Genomic DNA, 19,452 nt, shown 5'->3' on the forward strand with positions numbered 1-19,452 from the left:
AGATTTGGGCGACGGATGATCGGGGCATCGCGTGGGCGCGAAGGGTGGACGCAGAGTGCGTGGAGAAACTTCATCCAGCAGTGGGTCGACAATGGTTCATGAAGAGGTTAATGATAACACTGCATATAATAATGATCACTTAGGGCGTCATCCTTATGCCGTGGGATATCGCAAGCAATGCATTTCACAAATGCACGGGCAAAGTAGGGGGAGGGCATTGGATGCTGAAAACGTGGACACCTGAAACATCTCTGTGTAACAAGGGGGAACAATCGCGCATGTGCACGTCTTCTAGCAAAGCATCACGTCCCATCGGCCACACGTCCTGTGCAGAATTGGGCGGCGTTGAGTCTGTGCAGCAAAGTCTGGACCGGCGTTTCAACATCCAGTCGCGTCTCAGACGTCAGCCGAGTCGGGCCTGCCTGAACGCTGGTGGTCGTGCCCCATATTGTGAGTTGCGGGCTTGCACAGTGGTTAGGGGGCCGTCCATAAATGACGTCACGCACCTGGGGGGGGGGCAGACATTTGTGACGAGGGGAGGGTGAGAAATGTGACGTCACATCAAAATGCACAACTTTAAATAAATATAGACAACACGTTCTACTTAATTAAATATACTTTTTAATAAATGTTTTCTCCTACAACATCAGAGTGCAGCGCCACATTAAATACGCACTACAATGACAATAGTTTAAAGCGATTTGAAGCATGTTATTTTTTGGGGGGGCTTTGTGACGTCATATTTGAGGGAGGGTCTGACTTTTTGTGACGATGGGGGGGGGGGGTCAAAAATCGTCCAAAATCGCGTGACGTCATTTATGGAAGGCCCCTTAACATTTCCTCCGTCACAGTAAGACGCAGCGTAATCCTACGTCACAGCTCTCTGCCCACGTGTCTCTGCCCACGTGTCTCGTCGCCATCGCTCCCCTCCCGTCTCTCGGCGAATGTGAAACGAGAGCGATGGCGCCTGTTCGTGCCACGGGCGGTGCCATGCGTTCGTCACGTGACCGACCACTGACCATCACACTCCGACTACAACACGCGGTATTGTATACCTACTGCAAAGATAAAGATCCCCGTATAGACTTGTAAGTTTGGGGCAAGTGCTGTCAGCGGGCACTCATGAAGGCAGGCACGGGCACACAAGGGTGTCCAGCACCACGCCTGACCGCCTTTGTCTCCCCAATGTCGATGTTTACACACCGCACCGGGTACTAATTTGAGGCTGAGTCTACCTAGGGGAGGCCCAGGACCTGCTTGGGTAATTATCACTGGTGTTGTCCGTGAGCAGGAAGCGAACTTAAGTCGCAGGGTTTAATGCGCAGCGCGCTTACCACTGCGCGCACCGCATCATCATCATCAGCATGGAGCACGCTGCACCACACACACCACGAGTGCGAAACTCCTGCCGTGATCGCGGCTCCGTGTACGCGGGTTCACACTGGGGCCGGACGGGGCTCTTGGTACCAGAGCACTTCACGTTATCAACTCCCCCATGGCCCTGTGGATTCACGATGCTTGCGTGCTGCACAAGCCAGTTCTTCAGATATAGGATGTCCGAACACTCGCAGTCCCAGGGGTGAAGTTGTTCACGTCAATAATAGTGCAGCGTGGTGTGATTGTTATCACTGTCGGTTTGTAAGGCCATGTTGAAATATATTGTATACCACCCGTCTTTGGTATATATCATAGGGTATAATATCCAGACCCGTATACAACGCCTCTAACTTCAGTAACCCGTTTTAAGTTGCATATATCTCATTGTAAAGTGAATATATTAGACACATTTTGAGATAATGTGTAAATGCCGTTAAACTTAGATCGATGCTTATTTCATCGGGCAGCTGCATGCGAGCTCATCTCGCCGCTGCGTCTCTACGGGGGACGAGTTCCTCCTTTGGCTGCCACTCCGTCGTCAGTCTCGACCACCGCTCATCGTCCCTGCCAGTGACGCGCACTGCCCAAGCCCCCTTGCTTTTATTGCCACCCAACGTGTCCACAACTTTGCCTTCTTTTTCTCTGGTCCTTGGCTTCCTCTGTCTCTCTGTGGAATTGCGACCCTTCACTTCTTCACGCTTCTTTAGACACTTAAAGAGTTGTTCCATTCTATGTATGTAATGTCCGTGTGTCCACTCAGTCCACTCGATGATTTGTTCACCAAGGTCACTGGAAAGCGGCTGACGGACAATGTAAGAGGCCAACCAACCACGTGAGCAAGCAGGGTTTAGGAAAGGTTTCTCTACCATCGACCACGTGCAGAGCGGCACTCAGACTCTGGACAAGACTGAGGCATGCCGCATATCACGACAGCTCTCCTTAGTACACTATGAAGAGGGCTTTCCACAAACGGAGGCTTAGGTAGAAAATAGACTCTTAGCTCGCATCACCAACATATTTGGAGTTAACTCGACGCTACATTTTGTCAGTGGGAGGTTAAAGAAAAGACCAATTTAAATAAACTAAGTTTTATTCTTTTTCATCTGTTAAAGTTTTCAAGATCAGTAAAAGTGTCAAATCCAAATAAAATGAATTAAACATAGCGCACAAAGAGCATGAATGATACAATCTACCACTTCACAACGTATACATTAACAATCTATACAACATGTCCATTTAATATACAAAGTCCTGTTTACATGACTACTGATGTTTGTATATGTAGTGGTGGTATTGACGTGCGCCGGCAGTGATGGATCACGGGGCGCGGGGTTGGGCACGCGGTGTGGGCGTGGCATGGACGCGCGCGCCGGTGGTGAGGCGCGCTCACACAAGCTGGGAAAAGAGGATCGTAGCGAGTGCGCAGTGATTGGTCAGATAAGTGAGTACTCTCAGCGACGTCCGCAGGAGGGGTATAAAGGGGGACGCGCGAGAGCACTCGTGGTCAGTGTTAACCAGTTGAAGACCGAAGACGGGGTGGAGGAGGTAGGGGCCCTGTGTGGCTCGGAGCCGAGACTGGGGGGACCGTAGTCCGACGCCCGTGTGGGTCGGGACGGTGGTACCCAGAGCCGAGACGGGCACCCCGGCTGGGTGTGTCCCGGAAGGCTACAGGGCGTAAGAGCCCGTGTCAGTACAGCTGAGTGGGTGTTGGTCACCCGTGTAGCTGAGTGGGTGTTAGTCACCCGTGTAGCTGAGTGGGTGTTGGTCACCCGTGTAGCTGAGTGGGTGTTAGTCACCCGTGTAGCTGAGTGGGTGTTGGTCACCCGTGTAGCTGAGTGGGTGTTAGTCACCCGTGTAGCTGAGTGGGTGTTGGTCACCCGTGTAGCTGAGTGGGTGTTGGTCACCCGTGTAGCTAAGTGGGTGTTGGTCACCCGTGTAACGAAGTTGTAGCTGAGTGGGTGTCCGTCACCCGTGTAGCTAAGTGGGTGTTGGTCACCCGTGTAACGAAGTAGGGTGTTAGTCATCCGTGTAACTACAAGTTGGCGAAAATAAAGAGTGTGCTACCCGTGAAGTCGTCTCCTGCCGAGTTACTACTTTACAACTGGCGTCAGAAGTAAACCTGTCTTCAAGGAGAATGGACACAAGGAAGACTTCTCGTTCCCACGTGCAAGACCGGGGAGACGACGACGTACCGGTGACACCACCCTCGGGAGGAGAGGACGAGGAGTTGCCGCCGATGCAGCACTTCGCGGAAATGGCCGATGCTCCGCCCGCCTCCGACACCAGCCTGCAGGACGCACACTCCCGCCTGGCGGAGTTGCTGCTCGCCGCCGCTGCGATCTTGGCGGAGATCTCCGTTCCAGTGGCCGGTGGAACGCCTGCGGGGTTGGAAGAGGCGGCGCGACTGGAGGGTTCCCGCCATAAGGCGTTTCGCGCCAAAAGTTTGGGAGTTGGCGCCATTTTCGAGGGTCCGCCTCCGGTTGGCGGGAAACGCGGACACCACGTGGCCAGAGGTCTCCACACAGCGCAGCCCGCGTCATCGGCGAGCGCCGGAGCTCTCCATTTTGCGCCTGCAGAGGGAGCCGACATTTTCTACAACCACAGCGGCGCGCGGGAAAATCGTTCCAACGACGACGACGACGATCGAGTTCTCCAGCAACGATTGCCCGCGCTGTCGGTGTTCAAGGCGGACGGGGGCGACTGGGGAGCCTTCCAGCGACGGTTCATCGCGCATCAAGAAATGTCGGGGTAGTCCGACACCACTGCCCTGCGCGCGCTGCCAGCGATGCTCGACGACGACGCGCTTGCGGCCTTCACGTCTGCCCCGAGGTCGTCCCGCTCAACGCTCCAGGCCGCGCTGCACCTGTTGGCCAAGGTGTTCGGGCCGCCCTCGACCTGTCGCCACCAGTTCTACGATCGGCGGAAGGTGGTTGGAGAAACAACGCTCGCCTATCGCACGGCGCTGCTCGCCCTGGCGGATTCAGCTTTTCCCCGCATGGACAAGGAGGGGAAGGACGCCATGGTGACGGAGCAGCTGCTGGCGCTGGCTCACGGATTGGGAGTTCCCATTAATACGGCGGACGAGATGGACATCTGCTCCCTGGGGATTGCCACGAGTATCCACGCTTACGAGGTCCTACAGCGGAAGCCGACGGTCGTCTGCGCATCGGTGGAGAACGGGGCACCGGCCGCCACGATCATCGGACCTCAGCCTGCTGTGCCTCGGGAGGAGGCCTTCGCTGGTTCGAGGCCGGGGGAGTGGAGACCGGGAGGTCGTTCGCCCACACGCTCCTCCCGCAAGCTGGAGCAACCGAAACCTACGACGTCCCTCGTCGTCTGCTACAACTGCGGCCTTCGGGGCCACGTCGCGGCCGGGTGCCGGGCCCCGCGTCAACGCACCGCGGGACCACGTCCGGACGACGACCAGGGACTCAAGACATCCCAACTGAACCCGGCAAGTCGCGGCACCTCACACGTTCGGTCCACACGCACGGCACGTTCGGGTCGCCGCTTAGCGGTGGGGGGACCGTGTATGGGCGCCGGGGGTTCGGTTCGGCGAGAGGGGTCCGCGTACGGCCCGAAGGCAGTCGAGTGGTCCGAATTAGCCCACAGGATTGTGGCTGCGTCGGCCGGGTCGTCCGTGGTAACGGGGTACATTGACGGGGTTGAGGTCCGGGTGCTCGTGGACACGGGTGCGTCGGCCACTATTATTTCGGACCTTATTTATAATATTCTTCCCGTACAATGTCGACCACTTCTGCCGGTGGACGTACCATTTTACGCGGCAAACGGGGGATCTTTGGGAATCATCGGCCAGATTCGGGCGAATATTTGTATTGGCGACATTAAATTGGCGGGTCCTATTTTTGTATCATCATCGTTGGCCGTTCCTTGTTTACTAGGCACGGACTTTCTGTCTAAAATGCCCATAAAAATTCTCATAGACCAGGCCTGCATTGAGCTTCCGTCGGGTCGGCGGGTTGAGTTTTTGAAGAGTCCAAATAAGATACGCACGGCTTGTGCGACGGTGCAGGCGCTGGCAACCCGGACTGTACGGGTGCCCCCGGGATCGCAAATGTTGGTACCCCTTCGGTTGAGAAAACCCCTTGGGGCGGATGCGGGGGCGCAGGGAGTTCTATTGGGGCCGTCTAACAGGGCTAAAGGGGACCTCGGCTTAGCGGTGGCCCAGACCATGGTGAGGGGGGACAGTGAGCCGTTCGTTGTGGTCCTGAATACGGGGTCGCGGCCGGCCGTGATTACGCAGGGAACGGTGCTCGCTCACGCCGCGCCGCTACCCGTCGAGGAACAGCTCGTTGCTCACGCCGATTCACATGTCGATACGCATCCCCAAAGTGAGGAGGGGACGGAGTGGTTGGACGCGTTGTGTGCCGGGTCCAGTACCTTGTCCAGTGTGCAGTTGGGTGCATTGAGGGGCTTGCTGCTCGAGTTCGCTGACGTGTTTAGCAGGCACAAGTACGACATTGGCTGCACAGACCTGTTGCGCCACCACATAGAGACTGGGGACGCGGCCCCTATTCGACAGAATCCCTTCCGGCTCAGTCCAGCCGAGAAGGAGCATGTGCAGTCGGCAGTAAATGACATGTTGGCGGCCGACATCATTGCGCCCTCTTCCAGTCCGTGGGGTGCTCCTATCGTCTTGGTTAAAAAACAGGATGGATCCCTGCGGTTCTGTGTTGATTTCCGCCGCCTAAACAAAATATCAATGGCCGATGCGTATCCGCTCCCCAGGATGGATGAGTCGCTGGATGCCTTGGCAGGAGCACAGTTTTTTTCGACGCTCGATTTGCTTTCGGGATTTTGGCAATTGCCCCTCGATGACGAATCAAAACCTAAAACCGCTTTCCGGACACCGGGAGGCCTATTTGAGTTCAACCGATTGCCCATGGGTTTACATTCCGCTCCTGCCACGTTCCAGAGGCTCATGGAATTGGTTTTGTCAGGCCTTCAATGGGACACCTGTTTGATTTACCTCGATGATATCATCGTTTTCAGCCGAACTTTTGAGGAGCACCTCCAGCGACTGAGGGCAGTGTTTCTCAGGATGCGTTCCGCGAAGCTTAAATTTAAACCGGCTAAATGTTTTTTGCTTCGGGAATCGGTCAGGTATTTGGGCCATATCGTTAGCCGTTCGGGGATCTCGACGGACCCTGCTAAGACGCAATGCGTCGGCTCATGGCCAACACCGACCTCTGTTACTGAAGTCCGCAGCTTCATAGGATTTGCCTCCTATTACCGTCGTTTTGTCAAACAGTTTGCCACCATAGCCAGGCCCCTGCACGCCTTGACGGCTAAAGGGGTGCGGTTTCACTGGGGGCCGGAGGAGGAGGCCGCGTTCTGCTCCCTTCGTGACGCCTTGGTGCAGGCTCCCCCCTTGTGTTACCCCGATTTCACGCAACCGTTTGTGCTCGACACGGATGCCAGTAACACGGGTATCGGGGGAGTGCTCTCACAGGTGGTCGGGGGGGTCGAACGGGTGGTCGCCTACGGTAGCAGGGTTCTGTCCCCCGCGGAACAACGCTACTGCGTGACACGGCGTGAATTGCTGGCGATTGTGTTTTTTATACAGCAATTCAGGCCATATCTGTATGGCCGTCACTTTACGGTTCTCCAATACGCTATGCGGTTGGCGCAGCCATCCGGCCAATTGTCCCGATGGTTGGAGGTCCTTCAGGACTACCAATTCACGACGATTTACCGCAAGGGGTTGCGCCACTCGAATGCGGATGCATTGTCACGGTTGCCGACGCGTACGGAATGCGCATGTCAGTTGGGATCGGCGCGGTGTAAACCCTCTGTCGCTGTCCCCGCGGAAGTGGTGCTAGCCGCCACGGATACTACGGGGGTCGACGCCCCCACGGGGAGGGACTCGCTGTTAGCATTGCCTCTCATCGAGTGGGGCCGTCTGCAAATGGCCGACAGCTCCCTACTCGCGCTACGTCGGAAGGTTAACGTTCCCGAGGGCGGGGAAACGCGGGTCGGTTCCTGGGTGTGCAGACAGGGCCTCTTGATGAAGTGGGACTCCATGTCCCGGCGTCACATGCTTGTGGTGCCGGTTGCTGTACGGGGGAAGGTCGTCCTGGCTGCCCATGAACGACTCATGCATCTGGGGTTTCACAAAACGCTCGCCCTCATTCAGCGAGACTACTATTGGCCTGGGATGGGCAGTGACGTGGCGAACATTCTTAAGGGGTGTGTAGGGTGCGCTAAAAGAAAACCGCCACCAATAGCGGCTAATCCACCGCTTCAATCCATTCAAGTTTCGCGCACGAACGAATTGGTCGCGCTAGACATCTTGGGGCCCTTTCCCACTACACCTCGGGGAAATAAGTTCCTGCTGGTTGGCGTAGAGTACTTCACCCGCTGGCCCATGGCGTGGCCACTCGCCAACCAGTCGGCTGCGGCAGTGGCGGACGCCTTTGTCCAAGGTTATGTTTTGGACAAAGGCGCCCCCGAACGCTTGCTGACGGATCAAGGGAAAAACTTTTCGAGTTTTTTGTTGCGCGAGGTGTGCGACCTGTTGGGTACAAAGAAAGTACGTACCTCCCCGTACCACCCGCAGACTGACGGTATGGTTGAACGTCTGAACAGGACGATTACGTCTATGCTGTGCCAACAGGTATGCGACGACCAGGTGGATTGGGACTTACAGGTACCGGGGGTACTAGCGGCCTATCGGATGGCACCCCATGCGGCGACGGGGTTTTCTCCATTTTTTCTGATGTATGGGCGGGAGGCTGATCCGGCCATGGACGTCCAACTGGGGATTTCACAGCCACGTGCTAAATCAAAATTGGCAGACCACATTAAGTTTAACATTGCCAAATTGGCTGAGGCGCGAGAGGCTGCGAGATTGAATTCACGCTCTCGGCAGATCGCGAACGAGCGATTGCATGAACGGAAGGTGCATACGCACAATTGGGAACCGGGCGATAAGGCCTGGCTGCATTGTCCACACGCACCGTTGGCTACGTCCCCCAAACTGTTGAGACCATGGAGGGGACCGGTGGAAATTGTGCGGGTTGCACGACCCCAGAGTATACAGATTAAATGGGGAAAACGCCGTTGGTACGTGCACCCCTCCCGACTGAAACCCTACGCGGCGCCGCGTGACCCCGGGTTGTGCCGTGACGACCGAGCGTGTGATGTGACCGTCGACTCGGGGAGGGATGTGTCGCAGGTTGATCCTCACGTGTCTCCACCTGACCCACCCCCAGGTGTCTCGGACCTGACGGCTGTTGACCGTCGGGAACCGGAACCCCGCGGCTCGCGCGGAGCCCCGATGCCTGGCCCATGCCTTCCTGAACGGCCGGCGCCGCCGGATGGCCAACTGCGTCCTGTGCCGTACGACGGTCCGGCAAGGCGGACTCGGGCAAGGACGCAACACTTTTCATGAAAAAAAAAAGAAAAAAAAATGTTTTTCTTTTTTTGTTAAAGCCCGACTTCGTTGCCGGCTTCCCCCTCTGCCGGGGTAATGTCCCGTTCAAGGGACGCTCGGACATTGGGACGCTGCATGAGTCGGAGAGAAAAGAAGAGAAAATGATTAAAGAAATTTTTTTTATTGTTACTCTTTCCGCATACACAGTATCGTTGCCATTCGCCGGATTGTGCATGTTGTTCTTGTTGCGGGTGTGGCGGTTGCTGGGTTTTGCGGATTGCGGTGTTCATGTTGTGTTGTTAGGGTTTGTGTTATGTTACGGGGCACACATGGGGGTGAAGGGGTGTTGTAGGTTTTATTAGCAGCCGGGTCGGCTGCGAGCTATGTGGTAGGGGGTGATGTAGTGGTGGTATTGACGTGCGCCGGCAGTGATGGATCACGGGGCGCGGGGTTGGGCACGCGGTGTGGGCGTGGCATGGACGCGCGCGCCGGTGGTGAGGCGCGCTCACACAAGCTGGGAAAAGAGGATCGTAGCGAGTGCGCAGTGATTGGTCAGATAAGTGAGTACTCTCAGCGACGTCCGCAGGAGGGGTATAAAGGGGGACGCGCGAGAGCACTCGTGGTCAGTGTTAACCAGTTGAAGACCGAAGACGGGGTGGAGGAGGTAGGGGCCCTGTGTGGCTCGGAGCCGAGACTGGGGGGACCGTAGTCCGACGCCCGTGTGGGTCGGGACGGTGGTACCCAGAGCCAAGACGGGCACCCCGGCTGGGTGTGTCCCGGAAGGCTACAGGGCGTAAGAGCCCGTGTCAGTACAGCTGAGTGGGTGTTGGTCACCCGTGTAGCTGAGTGGGTGTTAGTCACCCGTGTAGCTGAGTGGGTGTTGGTCACCCGTGTAGCTGAGTGGGTGTTAGTCACCCGTGTAGCTGAGTGGGTGTTGGTCACCCGTGTAGCTGAGTGGGTGTTAGTCACCCGTGTAGCTGAGTGGGTGTTGGTCACCCGTGTAGCTGAGTGGGTGTTGGTCACCCGTGTAGCTAAGTGGGTGTTGGTCACCCGTGTAACGAAGTTGTAGCTGAGTGGGTGTCCGTCACCCGTGTAGCTAAGTGGGTGTTGGTCACCCGTGTAACGAAGTAGGGTGTTAGTCATCCGTGTAACTACAAGTTGGCGAAAATAAAGAGTGTGCTACCCGTGAAGTCGTCTCCTGCCGAGTTACTACTTTACATATACAAAGAGTCAATTACCACAGATGTGTACACTTATTAGATGGGTATACATCATCATCATCAGCATGGAGAACGCTGCACCACACGCACCACGAGTGTGAAACTCCTGCCGTGATCGCGGCTCCGTGTGCGCGGGTTCACACAGGGGCCGGACGGGGCTCTTGGTACCAGAGCACTTCACGTTATCAACTCCCCCATTGCCCCGTAGATTCACGATGCTTGCGTGCTGCACAAGCCAGTTCTTCAGATAGAGGATGTCTGAACACTCGCAGTCCCAGGGGTTAGTGCGTTTAGATGATTTAGAGCAGTGGTTCTTCACCTTCACTGCAGCAATTGGTTCTCAATCGTTTAAACATTTAGAGTGTTAATAAGTATTTAGGGTTTGATGAAACAGAGTAAGTTGTACTTAGGTGCCCGTGCTTAATTTGTTTTTCGATTATTTATCTTCTATTAAAAAAATCTGCCCATGTCTCGCACCCCTAGAAAGGGCATCTCGCGCCCCAGGGGCTGTGTGCATCCCAGGGTAAGAAGAAGAACAACCACTGGTTTACAGTATTTTGTCATTGTAATTTCTACATGATATTCCACTTTGTAAAGATGTTATTTGTGGCTTCTGATTTTTTTTTTAAAACTCAGTGGGCCTTACCTGCTAAAATAATTTCGAAAATATATTCTTTGGTTCTTTCGGTAAAGTCACGTAGGTATAAAATAAAATAAATCACGACGTTTCAGGCGCAACACAGGCGTCCGTCATCAGGTGGAAAAAGCATGGTCTGCTGCTGAAGCAGACTTTTAAAACGTTTGAAATGGATGTAGCCCAAGGGTCATAAAGAAGTGGGCGGGGCTAGTGATGTTAATGTGAGAGATTAGCATGTTAATGTGAGAGATTAGCATGTTAATGTGAGAGATTAGCATGTTAATGTGAGAGATTAGCATGTTAATGTGAGAGATTAGCATGTTAATGTGAGAGATTAGCATGTTAATGTGAGAGATTAGCATGTTAATGTGAGCGATTAGCATGTTAATGTGAGAGATTAGCATGTTAATGTGAGATATTAGCATGTTAATGTGAAATCGAAGAGTGGCGTGGCACTCAGACTCAGGACAAGACTGACGCATGCCACATATGACTACAGCTCTCCTTAGTACACTATGAAGAGGGCATTCTAAAACGGAGGCCTAAATAGAAAATAGGCTATAACATCACATCAGCAGGATATTTGGCTCAAACGAGACGAAACATTTTGGCAGTGAGAGGTTAAAGGAAAACGCGATTTAAAATAATCTGAGTTTAATTCGTTATCTCTCTGGAAGGATTTTCAAAATTGCTAATATTTGTTAATTAAAAGCATACGTTTGAAACAAAGTGTACAGTAGATACAGTATATGAATACTCTGTACCACTTTACTAGATATAGATAAACAAAATACACGACATATTCATCCCATATACGAAGTCCTGTTTACATTACTGATGTTTGTATACAAAGCGTCAATAACCACAGATGTGTACACTTATTAGATGGGTTTACATCATCATCATCAGCATGGAGCACGCTGCACCACACGCACCGCGAGTGTGAAACTCCTGCCGTGATCGCGGCTCCGTGTACGCGGGTTCACACAGGGGCCGGACGGGGCTCTTGGTACCAGAGCACTTCACGTTATCAACTCCCCCATGGCCCTGTGGATTCACGATGCTTGCGTGCTGCACAATCCAGTTCTTCAGATAGAGGATGTCCGAACACTCGCAGTCCCAGGGGTGACGTTGTTCACGTCAATAATAGTGCAGCGTGGTGTGATTGTTATCATTGTCGGTTTGTAAGGCCATATTACAATATATTTTTAAACCGCCCATCATTAGATTTTGTCATAGGGTAACCAGACTGGCATACACTGCCACTACCTTCACTAAGCCGTCTTTATTTGCATATATCTACTCGTAAAGTGAATATATTAGACACGTTTTGACACAATGAACGTGTTAATGCCGTCAAACTTAGACCGATTCTTATTTCTCTATTTGGCAGCAAGAGGAAGCCAGAGACCGCACTGATCGACAGAATCGTTGTCTCTCTCCCAAGGCCCAGGGGACGAACCGGGTTCGAGCTGTCTCGAGCCGTAATTAGTGTCGACGTCTACATCATCGTCATAAGCCATGATCAATCAACTGCTGGATGGAGGCCTCCCCCAATGCCGTCACCGTCCCACGCTGATTGGCGGTGCAACAATCCATGGGGCAGCTGCACGCGAGCTCATCTCGTCACTCCGTCTCTGCGGGGGACGAGTTCCTCCTTGGGCTGCCACTCCGTCGTCAGTCTCGACCATCGCTCATCGTCCCTGCCAGTGACGCGCACTGCCCAAGCCCCCTTGCTTTTATTACCACCCAATGTGTCTACAAATTTGCCTTCTTTTTCTCTGGTCCTTGGCTTCCTCTGTCTCTCTGTGGAATTCAAATCCTTCACTTCCTCACGCCGCTCTGCACACTTTAAACGAGTTGTTCCATTCTATGTATGTAATGTCCGTGTTTCCACTCAGTCCACTCGATGAATTGTTCACCAAGGTCACTGGGAAGCGGCTGATGGACAATGTAAGAGGCCAACCACCCACGTGAGCAGGCAAGGTTTAGGAAATGTTTCTCTACCATCGACCACGTGCAGAGCGGCACTCAGACTCTGGACAAGACTGACGGATGCCGCACATCACTACAGCTCTCGTTTGTACACTATGAAGAGGGCTTTCCACAACGGAGGCCTAAATAGAAAATAGGCTCTAACATCACATCACCAGGATATTTGGCTCAAACGAGACGAAACATTTTGGCAGAGAGAGGTTAAAGGAAAACGCGATTTAAAATAATTGAGTTTAATTCGTTATCTCTCTGGTACGATTTTCAAAATTGCTAATATTTTTTAATGAAAAGCATACGAATGAAACAAAGCATACACAGAATATATATGAATATTCTCTACCACTTTACTAGGTATGGATGAACAACCTATACAACATATTCATCCCATATACAAAGTCATGTTTACATGACTACTGATGTCTGTATGCAAAGCGACAATTACCACAGATGTGTACACTTATTAGATGGGTATACATCATCATCAGCATGGAGCACGCAGCACCACACGCACCTCGAATGTGAAACTCCTGCCGTGATCGCGGCTCCGTGTGCGCGGGTTCACACAGGGGCCGGACGGGGCTCTTGGTACCAGAGCACTTCACGTTATCAACTCCCCCATTGCCTGGATTCACGATGCTTGCGTGCTGCACAATCCAGTTCTTCAGATAGAGGATGTCCGAACACTCGCAGTCCCAGGGGTGAAGTTGTTCACGTCAATAATAGTGCAGCGTGGTGTGATTGTTATTGTGGAGAGATCAGACCTGACCCACGAAAAGTTTGGAAGGTTAATTTTAGAGTTTGCGTGTCTCTCTCCCCGTGGTCACGTGGTTTTTTCTACGGCTCCTCCGGTTTTGTCCTCCACATTTCGAATCAACAACACGCGTTAGAATAATATTTGGCTGCTATAAATATCCACGTCATAAGCCACTTCGTCGAGATATCATTTGTGGGCAGGTCGCTTCCTAAAAAAAGCTGAAATATACAGGCGTCAGGGTCAGGATCTAACCCAAGACCTCCTGTATCACAGGCGAGGGAATGCCCCTCATCCAGCAGTGGATAGACCAACGGGCTGTACACGCACAGACCTAGGGGCTAGTTACAATCAAGCGGAGATTCAGAACTCTGCGCTTGTTAAAAAAAAAATCTCCCAACGCCGCACGCCTCGCGAGGCGACGTGGAGTTGGTCCGCCACGCCGCATCTGCCGTGAATTCACGGACTGGGCTCTTGGTACCAGAGCAGACAGCCTGGCCCTGCTCTTTCCCTGCGTGCTTGGCCAGCCAGCCGCTGAGGTAGAGGATGTCTGAGCAAGCGCAGTCCCAGGGGTTAGTGCGTTTAGATTACTTAGAGCAGTGGTTCTTCACCTTTACTGCAGCAATTGGTTCTCAATCTTTTAAACATTTAGAGTGTTAATAAGGATTTAGGGTTTGATGAAACAAAGTAAGTTGTACTTAGGTGTCCGTTCTTAGTTTGGTTTTCGATTATTTACCTTTAAAAAAGATTTGGCCATTACTCGCACCCCCAGAAAGGGCATCTCGCACCCCAGGTTAAGAGCCAATACCGTGAATTCTACGTGATAAGCCACTTTGCAGCGATGTCATGTGTGGCCTGGTCGCTTCTGAAAAAAATAAAACAAGTTAAATCACTCCGTGGGCCTTACCTGGTAAAATTATTATTTAAAAAATAGTTTAGTTCGTGGAGTGTCAGAGGACCAGTTTGGAGTGGTGGACGATGGGGGCCGAGCGTGACGCGTCAGCGTGGACTGAGAGGCCTCGTGTGATGCTCTTTGCCTCCAGGGGTCGAGTTGGAGTTTGAGAATGAAACGGAACCGACTCAGAAGAAGTCTCCCCGGACATCGTTGTGTTCATGCCAACACCCGCCTGCACTCGCACACTGTCGTTGCACCATTGACATGTACAGCGATCGAACTGTACACAAGCACTGCAGTTCAGAAGTGCTACGCACACTTTACATTACCAACAGCATGTACATCCCGTATACAAAGTACCGTCCTGATGTCATAATAAATAAAAAACATTTTCATCTATGGAATCATGTTCATCATCTCTGTATCTGATACCCCAATGAAGCCCTCATATGCTACCAAAACGTAACAAATAACGCAGTCAGGAACGCATCCAAAACACGTTCCTTCGGAGTGGGCAGGTAGGAACTTGGTTGGACAGCGTATTCGTGCACGACAGACAGACAAATAATCCCTGGTGGGCAGTGTGGAACCTGTTGTTCCTACCTGTGTACAAGATAACTTGACTTTAGGTAGCCAGGCAGACAGCCAGGTCGCCAGCCCCCTTAACTATCGGCCCCTCCCCCTTGCTTAGGCACCTCCCCTTACCCCCCCTCACTTAGGCCCCTCCCCCCTTAGGCCCCTCCCCAGACCACCCCCCCATATCCTCAGGCCCCTCCCCTGACCCCCCTTCTCTTAGGCCCCTCCCCTGACCACCCCCCATATCCTTAGGCCCCTCCCCTGACCCCCCCTCCCTTAGGCCCCTCCTCTGATCCCCCCCCCTCAGGCCCCTCTCCTGACTCCCCCCTTCCTTAGGCCCCTCCCCTGTCCCTCCTCCTTTAGGCACCTCCCCTCTCCGCACCCGGCAGTAGGTCTCCACCAATCAAAGAGCTGTTTGTAAGGTCTCCACCAATCAAAGAGCTGTGTGTATTATATATTTATTTATGCACGACAGACAGACAGACAATAAATCCCTGGTGGGCAGTGTGGAACATTGTTCCTACCTGTATAAACACAACGGTACAAGGACCCCTTTTAGCGTGGATTCGATCAGCGCTCACTTCTTCAGGAACGCATCTTGGTTCGCTAAGCGAGGTCCGCCTATATACGTGACTGCTGATGTCTGTATGCAAAGAGTCAATAACCACAGGTGTGTACACTTATTAGATGGGTTTACATCATCATCAGCATGGAGCACGCTGCACCACACGCACCACGAGTGTGAAACTCCTGCCGTGATCGCGGCTCCGTGTGCGCGGGTTCACACAGGGGCCGAACGGGGCTCTTGGTACCAGAGCACTTCACGTTATCAACTCCCCCATTGCCCCATAGATTCACGATGCTTGCGTGCTGCACAAGCCAGTTCTTCAGATAGAGGATGTCCGAACACTCGCAGTCCCAGGGGTTAGTGCGTTTAGATGATTTAGAGCAGTGGTTTTTCACCTTCACTGCAGCAATTGCTTCTCAATCGTTTAAACATTTAGAGTGTTAATAAGGATTTAGGGTTTGATGAAACAAAGTAAGTTGTATATAGGTGCCTGTCCTTTATTTGTTTTTCGATTATTTACGTTCTTTAAAAAAAATCTGCCCATGTCTCGCACCACTAGAAAGGGCATCTCGCACCCCAGGGGCTGTGTGCATCCCAGGTTAAGAAGAACCACTGGTTTAGAGTATTTTGCCGCTGTAAACTCTACATGATAAGCCACTTTGTAGAGATGTAATTTGTGGCCTCGTGGCTCCTGAATTGTTTTAATAACTCAGTGGGCCTTACCTGCTAAAATAATTTTGAAAATATACTTTTTGATTCTTTCGGTAAAGTCACGTAGGTATAAAATAAAACAAATCACGACGTTTCAGGCGCAACACAAGCGTCCGTCATCAGGTGGGAAAGCGTGGTCTGCTGCTGAGGCAGACTTTTAAAAGGTTTGAAATGGATGTAGCCCAAGGGTCATAAAGAAGTGGGCGGGGCTAGTGATGTCAATGTGAGAAATTAGCATGTAACTGTAAGATAGGAGAGCGGCCTCCTCGACGAGGGCACGGAAGTGGCTATGTTGATGTGAGAGATTAGCATGTTAATGTGAGAGATCAGCATGTTAACGTGAAATCGAAGAGTGGTGCAATCCAAAGGCATGAGAGTGCAATGCATAAGAGATCTAAGAGAGAGGCATAGAGAGAGAGACACAAACAGAGAGTCGGAAATAATAGCTGACATAGGCATGTATGATGGAAACATCACAATTAGTTAGGACTTTACCTGGTTAATAACGTCCTTCAAATGACTTTTCAGTTTGTACCCATCCTCTCGGTTGAAGTTGTGTCTGTGTTTATATAGCTGGATGGCTTCATGAACAAATCTCTGAAGGTACAGTGAGGGAAAAAAGTATTTGATCCGCTGCTGATTTTGTACGTTTGCCCACTGACAAAGAAATGATCAGTCTATAATTTTAATGGTAGGTTTATTTGACCAGTGAAAGACAGAATAACAACAACAAAAATCCAGAAAAGTGCATGTCAAAAATGTTATAAATTGATTTGCATTTTAATGAGGGAAATAAGTATTTGACCCCTCTGCAAAACATGACTTAGTACTTGGTGGCAAAACCCTTGTTGACAATCACAGAGGTCAGACGTTTCTTGTAGTTGGCCACCAGGTTTGCACACATCTCAGGAGGGATTTTGTCTCACTCCTCTTTGTAGATCTTCTCCAAGTCATTAAGGTTTCGAGGCTGACGTTTGGCAACTCGAACCTTCAGCTCCCTCCACAGATTTTCTATGGGATTAAGGTCTGGAGACTGGCTAGGCCACTCCAGGACCTTAATGTGCTTCTTCTTGAGCCACTCCTTTGTTGCCTTGGCCGTGTGTTTTGAGTCATTGTCATGCTGGAATACCCATCCACGATCCATTTTCAATGCCCTGGCTGATGGAAAGAGGTTCTCACCCAAGAGTTGACGGTACATGGCCCCATCCATCGTCCCTTTGATGCGGTGAAGTTGTCCTGTCCCCTTAGCAGAAAAACACCCCCAAAGTATAATGTTTCCACCTCCATGTTTGACGGTGGAGATGGTGTTCTTGAGGTCATAGGTAGCATTCATCCTCCTCCAAACACAACGAGTCTAGTTGATGCCAAAGAGCTCCATTTTGCCGGGCCCCGCGTCAACGCACCGCGGGACCACGTCCGGACGACGACCAGGGACTCAAGACATCCCAACTGAACCCGGCAAGTCGCGGCACCTCACACGTTCGGTCCACACGCACGGCACGTTCGGGTCGCCGCTTAGCGGTGGGGGGACCGTGTATGGGCGCCGGGGGTTCGGTTCGGCGAGAGGGGTCCGCGTACGGCCCGAAGGCAGTCGAGTGGTCCGAATTGGCCCACAGGATTGTGGCTGCGTCGGCCGGGTCGTCCGTGGTAACGGGGTACATTGACGGGGTTGAGGTCCGGGTGCTCGTGGACACGGGTGCGTCGGCCACTATTATTTCGGACCTTATTTATAATATTCTTCCCGTACAATGTCGACCACTTCTGCCGGTGGACGTACCATTTTACGCGGCAAACGGGGGATCTTTGGGAATCATCGGCCAGATTCGGGCGAATATTTGTATTGGCGACATTAAATTGGCGGGTCCTATTTTTGTATCATCATCGTTGGCCGTTCCTTGTTTACTAGGCACGGACTTTCTGTCTAAAATGCCCATAAAAATTCTCATAGACCAGGCCTGCATTGAGCTTCCGTCGGGTCGGCGGGTTGAGTTTTTGAAGAGTCCAAATAAGATACGCACGGCTTGTGCGACGGTGCAGGCGCTGGCAACCCGGACTGTACGGGTGCCCCCGGGATCGCAAATGTTGGTACCCCTTCGGTTGAGAAAACCCCTTGGGGCGGATGCGGGGGCGCAGGGAGTTCTATTGGGGCCGTCTAACAGGGCTAAAGGGGACCTCGGCTTAGCGGTGGCCCAGACCATGGTGAGGGGGGACAGTGAGCCGTTCGTTGTGGTCCTGAATACGGGGTCGCGGCCGGCCGTGATTACGCAGGGAACGGTGCTCGCTCACGCCGCGCCGCTACCCGTCGAGGAACAGCTCGTTGCTCACGCCGATTCACATGTCGATACGCATCCCCAAAGTGAGGAGGGGACGGAGTGGTTGGACGCGTTGTGTGCCGGGTCCAGTACCTTGTCCAGTGTGCAGTTGGGTGCATTGAGGGGCTTGCTGCTCGAGTTCGCTGACGTGTTTAGCAGGCACAAGTACGACATTGGCTGCACAGACCTGTTGCGCCACCACATAGAGACTGGGGACGCGGCCCCTATTCGACAGAATCCCTTCCGGCTCAGTCCAGCCGAGAAGGAGCATGTGCAGTCGGCAGTAAATGACATGTTGGCGGCCGACATCATTGCGCCCTCTTCCAGTCCGTGGGGTGCTCCTATCGTCTTGGTTAAAAAACAGGATGGATCCCTGCGGTTCTGTGTTGATTTCCGCCGCCTAAACAAAATATCAATGGCCGATGCGTATCCGCTCCCCAGGATGGATGAGTCGCTGGATGCCTTGGCAGGAGCACAGTTTTTTTCGACGCTCGATTTGCTTTCGGGATTTTGGCAATTGCCCCTCGATGACGAATCAAAACCTAAAACCGCTTTCCGGACACCGGGAGGCCTATTTGAGTTCAACCGATTGCCCATGGGTTTACATTCCGCTCCTGCCACGTTCCAGAGGCTCATGGAATTGGTTTTGTCAGGCCTTCAATGGGACACCTGTTTGATTTACCTCGATGATATCATCGTTTTCAGCCGAACTTTTGAGGAGCACCTCCAGCGACTGAGGGCAGTGTTTCTCAGGATGCGTTCCGCGAAGCTTAAATTTAAACCGGCTAAATGTTTTTTGCTTCGGGAATCGGTCAGGTATTTGGGCCATATCGTTAGCCGTTCGGGGATCTCGACGGACCCTGCTAAGACGCAATGCGTCGGCTCATGGCCAACACCGACCTCTGTTACTGAAGTCCGCAGCTTCATAGGATTTGCCTCCTATTACCGTCGTTTTGTCAAACAGTTTGCCACCATAGCCAGGCCCCTGCACGCCTTGACGGCTAAAGGGGTGCG

At 52.5% G+C, this 19,452-nt stretch overlaps 1 protein-coding gene across 2 annotated transcripts in view; it reads left to right on the forward strand.

Annotated features, from left to right (window-relative positions):
- Positions 1–13,982, forward strand: part of LOC133340856 (protein regulator of cytokinesis 1-like) — a 29,241-nt gene extending 15,259 nt beyond the window's left edge. The window contains exon 15 of one of the 2 annotated variants that reach the window (XM_061549318.1): positions 12,078–13,982. The gene's annotated coding sequence lies outside the window, so the exon portion shown is untranslated. Of the gene's footprint in view, positions 1–8,612; positions 8,698–12,077 lie in introns of those variants that run through there. The other variant, XM_061549327.1, reaches the window with a different exon arrangement.
- The last annotated feature ends 5,470 nt before the right edge of the window (positions 13,983–19,452 follow it).

Source organism: Lethenteron reissneri, chromosome 2, assembly GCF_015708825.2.
Source record: "Lethenteron reissneri isolate LAM-NWPU_2019-01 chromosome 2, ASM1570882v1, whole genome shotgun sequence".
Classification (NCBI taxonomy): Eukaryota; Metazoa; Chordata; class Hyperoartia; order Petromyzontiformes; family Petromyzontidae; genus Lethenteron; species Lethenteron reissneri.